Here is a 9,758-nt window from a genome sequence, read left to right as displayed (position 1 = left end):
GCTACATATAGCCAGGCCCCCTCAAGGGAGGGGCCCGCCCGGGCTCTCCTCCCTGGGAAGAGGCAAAATACAACCTACTTAAGGTCTGGAGATGCACCACAAACGAAAGACCGAGTGTTTTGCTCTGCTTCGTCGTCTGGTTTTGTTTCAGCTCTCTTTTAGTGCTGAGAAGTGTGAACTCTCACGGGAGGTTCTCCACATGCTGCAGGAGATTTATAACCCTATTCTCCGGTGTGTACCTGCTACAATGGTTGTGTCCTCATCTGTAAGCGCCAGGCTATGTCTCGCCGTAGACGGGACTACCGGCTGTGTTTTCTCACCACCCTGTAGTATTAATCCATGTTGAAAGCTCTAACATAAAAGTACTCTGTAATTTAAGCACAAAGTAACAGAAATGTGTACAAATTACCGGGTCAGCTGCTGAGAAACCCTCTGAAGGGCATATCAAAATACTTGTATTTAACACTCCCAACAAAAGGCTGCGGTACAGCGTTAGTGTGGGAAATGAGGGGAAATACATGCCGGTTGCCATGGAATTTGATGTGCCCCGAGAACAGGGTCTATACAGAGCAAGGCAGAAGATTTCAGAGAGAAATTTCACTTCTGTAGTGCTCTGTAGGCTGTTGCTCACATGAGATAATTTCTGAAGGCAGAATACTTGAACATAGTTTTTTGTTGAACTCAACATTGCCCAAAATGCTGAAGGGTTGATTTTTTAAAGGAAAATTAGGCTAAATGTGTATACCTGCTTCTGCCTTCCAAGCAAATCACCAGCAGCACTTCATACAACCTACATTAACTTCTGTAATACTTAAACACATAAGTCACTGAATAGGGATTCCTTTTGAATGGGGTCCTTAAGCACTGCAGATTTATCACCTCTGTAAGGCTTCTATTGTTTTTGTTGCCTTTGCCTTTTACTCGTGAGCAATTGGTGGTTGGTTGAAATTGACTCCTTGTATCTAAAGAGGCAGCAAAGCCTGTGACAGGAATCGCTCTACAGCCCCTGAATGAAAAGTATCCAGTGCCCCTGAATTTTGCAAGAACAGTTCATAACCTCCCATGTCCTCAGACCCTTCTGCCCCAGTGATCCTCTGTCCCTCTATAGACACGGGACTCGGAGTGTGCCAGTCACACAGTGGCACAGGCCTGTTGGGGGACATCAGCAGCATTTTGCTTGAGAGGCAGGTATATTTCCAGTAACAGCACTGGGGAAAGAAGCAAAATGCTTCTTTTAGAACTGTATTGCTTCCCCTGGCTGAAATTAGGCACAGCTGTCCATTGAGGCAAGGATGCTTGTTTTGATTCTGAGCTCCAACACTAATTCAGGGCTGGTAATTCATATTGCCTTCTGTACCTCAGCTTTTCTACCAGTTAGTGGAAAATGCTAATAACTCTGACTTGCAGCCAGAGATTTTGTAAAGATTAGTTGGCATTTTTGGCACATTAACATCTATTCTTTCTTAAAAGTAAAAATAGTCATAGTAGAAGTGAAATACAATTCTTGGATGTTTAATGTCTTAAAATATATTCTCAAATCTCAGTTGGAGGAAATGTAGCTGGTGAATATTAGCAGACCTCAAAATAAGCTTATCAAGGGATTTTTGTTTCAGTTTGTATTGGATAATTATTAGGCAGCTTCTCTCCCTTCTGACCATCACTCAAATAATTGGTCTGTAGCAGGGATTCTGTATTTTAAGGTTGTGCCATGGCACTAAGCTTTGCATAGCTAAAAAAGGATAGAGCAGAGCCATGCCAAGTGAGCCTGTCCCTGCAGTGGGAACTGGACATAACGGAGGTGACAGCGCAGGACAGAGACTTCCCCTTCTGCACAGCTTGTGCTTCTGTGCCATGGGGGCTGTTGCCCACAGTGCAGGGTGTGTAATGTGCATTAAACACTGCCTTTCATTTCTGGCAGCACACTGTTGTGGCTAGGATGATGAGGGACCAGAAGGCATGCAATTTCTGTTTAATAACAGCATAAATTGTTCATTTACCTGTGCTCTGTAGAGGAAGACTGTGCAAATGCTCTGTGTGTATCACACCTGAGAATGGTTTAAATGGGTGAAACTTTAACACAGAGTTAAGTTTTGCTGTTAGTAAAAAAATAATTAACATTGATAAAGGATTGAAATCAAGGCAGAATTTATTGGAATAGGTAAGGTGTTTTTTAAGATATAAAATATTTGATAAAAGTGTGCAAGAGGTGTACAGACCACTTGAGAAATAAATTCTTTCCTCTGTTCTTCTATGTGAAGGGGGAGTTTTGTCTCTATTAGAGAGGATCCAAAATTAGTTTATGCGAACATGGAATACATGGATAGTGAGTGATAGTGTTCCTTTTGTTTTATAATGTCTTCTAGGTTTTTATTAATATTTACTTCTGACAATCATTTGTTCTTATGCTGTCATTTTGGTTTTGGGTTTTGGTTTTTTGTTAGACTTCAAATACATTGTCTTTGTGATCTTGCATAAGACCAACTAAACACTTAGCAGAGATTTCTTCTTCTTAATGGCAATTTTAGGCCACTGTTTAGTTACATTTTCTTAGTGTGATCTGGAACATCACAATGATCCTAAGGGTTTTTTCCAAACTAGATGATTTTATGTAACTGTTGCTTAGACCATGGGTAGGGGTTGTGCTGTCTTTATCCAACTTGGCCTTTTTGTGATCTAAGGTTCTCTGTGACACTAACTTCCTTTTTCTGTAACTGTTTCAGACTGGGTTCCCTTTTTTGTATTCCTGAAAGAGCTCTGTCAAAAGCCTCATGTGACAAAACAGCATACATCTGAATTTATTTCCCAGAGTACTTAGCGTTGAGGTTATGACCGAACCTTGTTGGGTTTCTTTCAGTGTTTTTAACATATCAGTTCTATTTAATTCTGTGTTTGTTTGAAATGCTTCTTTCAAAGGCATCTGTAGTTTTTCTAAATTGATTTTTTCAGAACTTTGCCTTTGAGTCATTCAGTGCCTCTGGATCACACTGGATAGCCTCCAACAAATTAGGTGAACTACCGTTTAGAAGTGTTTGATTTTCCCTTCCCCTTCCTTTTTTTTTTTTTTTTTTTTGTAACTTTTCAGTTAGAGGGTTGAAATTCATTGACTAAATGGTGTCTGTGTGTTTTCCCCGTGTTTAGTTTTCTCCAGCTCACAGTACTCCCTTTAGCCTGTTCATACAAATGTCTTCACATGTAGTGAAATCCTGTGCTGGGCAGAAACCTGTGCTGAGATCACTCTGCTGCTGAGCAGTTTGCATGTGCTGCAGTAGATCTTTGCCCTGAGCAGGAATTCTACCTTTGCCCCTAAATTTGTTCTTGTCTTGGCTCTCATCAGGACTACCTATTGCAGATAACAGCAAAGCTTTTGTTACTTGATTACAGCACATGTAAGTCTGTCTGGGAGATCAATTGGCATAGCAGTGCCAGAATAGCCCTGTTTTGCTGGCAGCTAAGAATGACTTCAGCAGAGACTGATAGAATGACTCCACACGTTTTTCTCTTCAGGTGCAGTCATTCTGATTTCTTTTCACGCATAGGTCACACCTAACAGAGAGGAGACTTAGATTCAGTCAAGCTTTAAAATGTCAGCAAATATTTATGAGACTTCTGTATTTATCGTAGAGTCATAGAATGGTTTGGGTTGGAAGTGACCTTAAAGATCATTTAGTTAAGTCCCCCTGCCATGGACAGGGACACCTTCCAATAGATTAGATTGTTCAGAGACCCATCCAGCCTGGTCTTGAACACTTCCAGGGATGGGGCATCCACAACTTCTCTGGGCAACCTCTTTCAGTGCCTCACCACTCTCACAGTAAAGAATTTTTTCCTAATATCTGATCTAAATCTACCCTCTATCAGTTCGAAACCATTCCCCTTATCCTGTCATTACATCCACTCATAAAAAGTCCTTTCCAGATCTCTTGAGTACTTGAGACCCCAACTTTGAATACTGAAAGTGGGTCTACAGCAAAGACCTCAGACTAATATGATTTCACATCAAGCTTCATTGAAAGGAATATGGCTATAAATATAACAGGTATAAAGCACTGTACTTAGGTGGGAAGGAAAAGGGCTTTTTTTTCTGAAGAGAGTGGAACACAAATTGCAAAAAAATTGTACCTGTTTTAAAGTTCATTAACTTCTCCCGTGAGCTTTTGGATAAAGGTATAGTTTTATAATAAAATTCTTAACTCCCTTTCTGTCTATCTGATATTATTTTCTAGAGATGGAGAGGAAAGAGGCTTCTATCCCTTAAAACCTTTTTCCTGTTCTACACCGGTACAGAACAGACACTTCTGAAAGATTTAACTGGAACCAGAATAATGAATACACCAACAGACAGGGAATTTGTTTTTTGTTTTTGAAAGAACTGCTTTCAAATCCCAACAATGCTTTGTGTGAAATCAAAATATAAATGTAACATTCCTCGCATCCAAACAAGTGTGCTGAGCTTGGTCTAGCATGTGAGCCTGTCTTATAGGGCATTTAGTTGTACTTGCAAAAGACACCACTCCTGTACTAGCCAGGGCAGGAACTTATGTGGAGCCTTAGGTTTAACTCCCTGTGCCAAGTCTCGTGCGTGCAGTTTGAACTTCTGTCTTATCATTAACGCTGCAGATTGTCAGTACATTCTGGAATTGGTGCCTCTCCCTTTTATCAGAAAATCCTTCTTGAACCTGAGTAGCCTTTCCCACTAGAAATATATTTTTCTTCAAGAAATATCAATAAAGTGGCACTTTCTAAGAGCAAAGGTATTTTCTAAAGACATTTTTTATCATTTTCCAAGTCCAATTGATTCTGATCAGTTTTCTCTTCACAGCTTGGTCCTTAGTGTCTTCAGTTCTAACTTTATCATTTAGTAGTGATAGATTTTTTAAAATTTCTTTTCCCCTGATGCCAAAGATAAAATTATTGCAGGAAAGTAACTTGCAAGTGCTTCATGGGTTTTAGAGTTCTGCTTGCATTCCCTTCTCTCTGGTACTCAGTTCTCTCTGCACTGCCCTAGTTTTCTTGCTTGTATGCCTACAGCATCCCTGCAAAACATGGAAAGGCTACTCTTCTCACTCTTCAAATGAAGAGATAAAGAACCAGCAAGTGCTTTGATGTTGGTGAGCACACACCTGAGCAGGCTGTGTGATCACTGACCTCGTGAGCCAGGAAATCACTTCCATGCAACAATACCTTAATGTACCAGTACATACAGGTTCAGCAGAGCTGTGCCATGTGTGTTTCTTGGTTTGGGAATCTGCAGCTCAGAGCAGTCTGCATTGTGCTCTGCTGTGAACTGTAAACATGTCCTGAATGACTTGTCCACGATCCCACAGGAAGGCAGTGGCAGACCAGGGACATAATGTGAGTCCTCTCCTAAGCAGCAAGCCAACCTTCTTTATTTTGGTTTCTAGGCTACATAAATTGAAAGTGAATAAAAATTCTGGCCATGTGGAAAGACTTCAATATCTTTTTGAAAGTAGGTTAATTCCTATAGCAAGGTATGTTTGGGGGACTGGAGAAGACTGATTACAAAAGGATTAGCTATGCTAAGAAATAATTTATTTTCACTGTTGGAAAGGCTTTATTGACGTTAGAGTAGAAATGCATAGATCAGTAGGACTATACTGATCTGCTCTGTTATGTCATAGACTGAAAAGAATATAGAAATTTGTTAATACTCTAATACATTGAGGAATGTATTAGAAGAGTATGAATAAAAAGTTTCATGAAAAAAAGGGTCTATCACTTAACAAATGGCACATTGTTTTTGTCAGTGTTAATCTCCTGGTTCTCAATTTCCCCTCCTTCCTCCCTGTTACTATTTTACAGTCTTATCATATGTTCCCTGGTTTGCTGAAACCTGCTAATCTAGTAATTATGCTTTCACATTCAGTTTTGCATTACATTTTTTTAGGCATCATATGAAATATGCTTGATGCCACACAGTGACGAGTGACGTCTGTTTGTACAGGGGAGAGAATTTATCATTGCAGGTTTTGCAGGTAGGGTTGGGGTTTCATGGAAGTTGAGGTATAGTACAAAGAGCTGAATTCCTTTTTTAAACTGGCTGTAAACTAAAAAGGGTACCTTTTCCAAGGGAATATCTTGTAAGGCATGGAGAGAGATGTCAGGTAGTTGGCTTCATTGGGATAGGGGTGGGGTATCCAACTTCAAAGCATCTATGCAATTTCATGCGGTGTGGGGAATAAATGAGAGGAATTAGAGATGTGTGGGTGCCTGCAGGGCTATGATCTTACTGGCATCACAGAGATGTGGTATATACCTATAGATAGTGACTTTGTCCCTCTGATCTGCTCTGGTGAGATGGTGAGACCGCCCCCCCCCCCGGAGTGCTGCATCCTGCTCTGGGGCCCCAACATAAGAAGGGCCATGAAGACAGTCACAGGGCTGTAACTCCTCTCCTATGAAAGCACGCAGAGAGAGCTGGGGCTCTTCAGCCTGGAAAAGGGAAGGCTCTCGGAGAACTCCTAGCAGCTCTTACAGTCTTTCTCTTCTTTCTCTAGTACTTCTGGTACCTAGAGAAAGACTGTAAGAGAGCTTGAAGAGGGACTTTTGACATAGGCTTGTAGTTACAGGAAAAGGAAGAATGGCTTCAAACTGAAAGAAGAAGGTAGGTTTAGATACTAGGAAGAAATTCTTTACTATGAGAGTGGTGAGGCGCTAGAGCAGAGAAGTGGCTGCCCCATTCACAAATGTTTTCAAGGAAGGGCAGGTTGGAGGGAGCTCTGAGCAGCCTCTTCTAGTGGAAGGTGTCCCTGCCCATGGCAGGAGGCTGGAACTGGATGATCTCTAACGTCCCTTCCAGCTCAAAATGTGTTAAGTTTCTATGATAAGGAATATACTGCAGGGATCAAGGCTCCCACTTTGGGAATATAGTGGAGTTTGCAGAGGCTGAAGAGGTGATTCTTTCCACCCGAGTTGTTCACTTTGTTGCTATTTGAATTGGAAATTAATTGAACAATTAATAAGTCTGTGCCTTTAAGTATAGGGTTGAACTTTTTATCCTCTCCAGCTGAAAGTGGTGCTGAGTCTGTCTCAGCTTCAAACCATCTTGACCTATGTGTATTTGAAAGCTACTTCAGGCTTTACAAAGAGGCTATGTTTGGGAAAACTTTGTGCCCTATTTGACATGTTCTCTATTTCTCCGTAGTGATTCTTTAGCCTTTTTTTTTTTTTTTTTTTTTTTTTTTTTTTTTTTTTAATTTTTTTTTTTTTTTTTCTCTAGGGAGTAAATTACGGTGGTGGTGGGCATGAGCCAGAAATGGGTTGAGTGACATCTAGTGGTTAGGAATGAAAATGTGTAGGATCAAGTGTTTTTCCTGCAGGGCAGTGAAAAGTAAAGCAATTCCTAAAAATGGACTGGAATTAACTTAGAATCTAGAAAAATTGAAATTTAGAGAACATTTCCAGTAAGTGCACTTCTTCTGTCAGCCTCTGTAAGCAGTAACTTTCCTGAAGGATGTCTGATGCCAAGGAATGAATTTGATGTGTAGTGCCAGGGCTCAGTTACTTTCAACCCATTCTAGTGTCTTCTAATGTCTCCTTCCCATTTCATTGCTGGTTTGGTTTTAGGGATATTTTTACATGGCTCTCCCTTTGGCACAACCAGAATGACTTTAGGATCATACAGTTTTCTGATTATTAAATTTTTTTAGGCCATTGGAAAGAGTTGATCTCATTAATAGCTCCATTGTGAGAAACTTATCTTGGTAAAGATCTAGTGTTTTGTACTGCTGAGAACCCAATTGTCTTATTTGTTACTTCCAGTGTTAGAAAAGTTGACCTTGTCCACTGTTCACTTCCACTGGGAAGGATTCTCGTCCAGTTCTCTGCTATCTCCGACAACCTTGTCAAATCGATTCTGTCTAAGGGTACAGAGTGGATTATACCTGTATGATGCCTGGTGGAGGAAATGGATGGCTTTAAGAGGTTATTTTCTCTTGTAATTTCCAATGATTTCTTTTCTAGACAACTGGACAGGTGTAACTCATCTTGCTATCAAATAAATACTTATGAACAAATTCCAGCTGCCAGCTGCTATTGAAATGGGAGCTAGATAAAATCTCTATCACTGTAGGGCAGTGCTTCTTGTGTTATACAACACTGTGTTTTCCGGTTATATTTGGAATGCTGAGAAATGAGCTAGTGTATGGTCATATTATTTTAGGTTTCAATGATGAAAATGTTGTGCCTTCCTACTTGCCTTGCAGGCTTCAGAGAAAATGGGAACAGATTTTTCCTCAGACTTGAGAAAGGAGTGGGCTCCACTAAAATTAGATCCATCTCTCTTATGGCTTTCTGGGAAGTCACAAGCATATTCTGAAATCTGCCACCCATCCACTATTGTATGAAGCTGGGTAAGTTGTTTGGTCAAGTTTAGACAAGTGACCACTGCATATGTTATGGAAAATTCCATGAAAAGAGGTGGCATTTAATACATCGGAGGAGCAGTAGCTATTGTCAATCTGTCTGGTCTCATGACCCTTTGGTTGGGCCTTGCATACATCCAGATAACTCTGGCCAGCTCAGTTTCCTTTCAGTACTTCAGGAGTGTAGAAATGGAGAGAGGAACATAAAGGGGTATGTGGCACATGTGCTGTGTGTGTTAGTAACATATCCGTCACAGCTGTGGGATCTGAAAGGAAAAGGAAGGAAGCAGGTGAAATCTTTTGTGCTCAGAGGAAGCCAGCATGTGTTTAAGTGCTAGCAAATGACAGATTTTTTCTGTAAAAGTCTCTGCTTTTATATTGTGAGAGTGGGACAGGCATGCCATTATTAGACACCACCTTTATGAAGCTGTAAATTGAGCTTACTTGTTTGGTTGCAAGTTTTGGGGAGAAATTCATATTTTAACAGGGCCAAACCCTGGTGCCAACATTGAGTTCCACTGGAGCAGGGAGTAATATGGACAGGAGCTGCATGCAAGGGAAAACAGCAAGGGGATTATTGCAAGACTTCAGTAGTTATAGCTACCAGGATATAACAGAAACAATTCTGAATTCAGCTTCAGTGCTCTGCTAGGCAGTAGTTCTTCAATGTGTATGGCTATTGCATTATAACTTCTGCACAGGTTTGTAAAGCACATGTGGTCTGACAGTGATTACAGGGGAAGCCACACCAGCTGCCTCTCCTGCAGTGAGTCTCGGCTCTTAGGCCTACAGTGGCAATGACTTTCTCCAGTCATGGTTTCACGCATAAAAGTGTAAGAAATACCTTATTTTGTCAAACCTAAGGCCCACCTGGACAGGTATCTTTGCCTTGGACAGTAACAGCAGGCAATACTACATGGAGCTAGGACATGATCCTGGCCATTCATTTGTGCATTCCCCTCATTCTTCCTCAGAATTCATGGTCACTGGATTAAAATCTCTGGGAGGTACACCTGTGGCCATTCCCTTACCCATTTTGGATCGACTGTCTGTAAAAAAAATAAATCTCTTTCTATAGCCTGCTTTTTTTGTCTAGCCTGCTGATATTATTGGTCTCCTAGTCCCCCGTCACCAAAATTTCACTACAGCTGTGTTTGCAAAATAAAATTATTTCTTTTGTTTGAAACCTATCTTGCATGCAGTTTGAGTGAGTGTCCATACTTGTAGTATTACAAGGTTTGGTGACTAACCATCTGCTCTCACTTTCTCAACTACCTTCATGATTTTGCAGTTCTCCGTTGCATCCCCCCCAGCCTGCATGTCTTCAAATTAAGGAGAGAAATCTCTCCTCATAATGCAGCTGCTCGATCCCCTAAA

The sequence above is a fragment of the Chamaea fasciata genome, unplaced genomic scaffold (genome assembly GCF_029207755.1).
Source record: "Chamaea fasciata isolate MVZ Bird 193981 ecotype frontalis unplaced genomic scaffold, bChaFas1.0.hap1 SCAF_7, whole genome shotgun sequence".
NCBI classification, from domain to species: domain Eukaryota; kingdom Metazoa; phylum Chordata; class Aves; order Passeriformes; family Sylviidae; genus Chamaea; species Chamaea fasciata.
Note: the sequence above shows the minus strand (reverse complement) of the source record.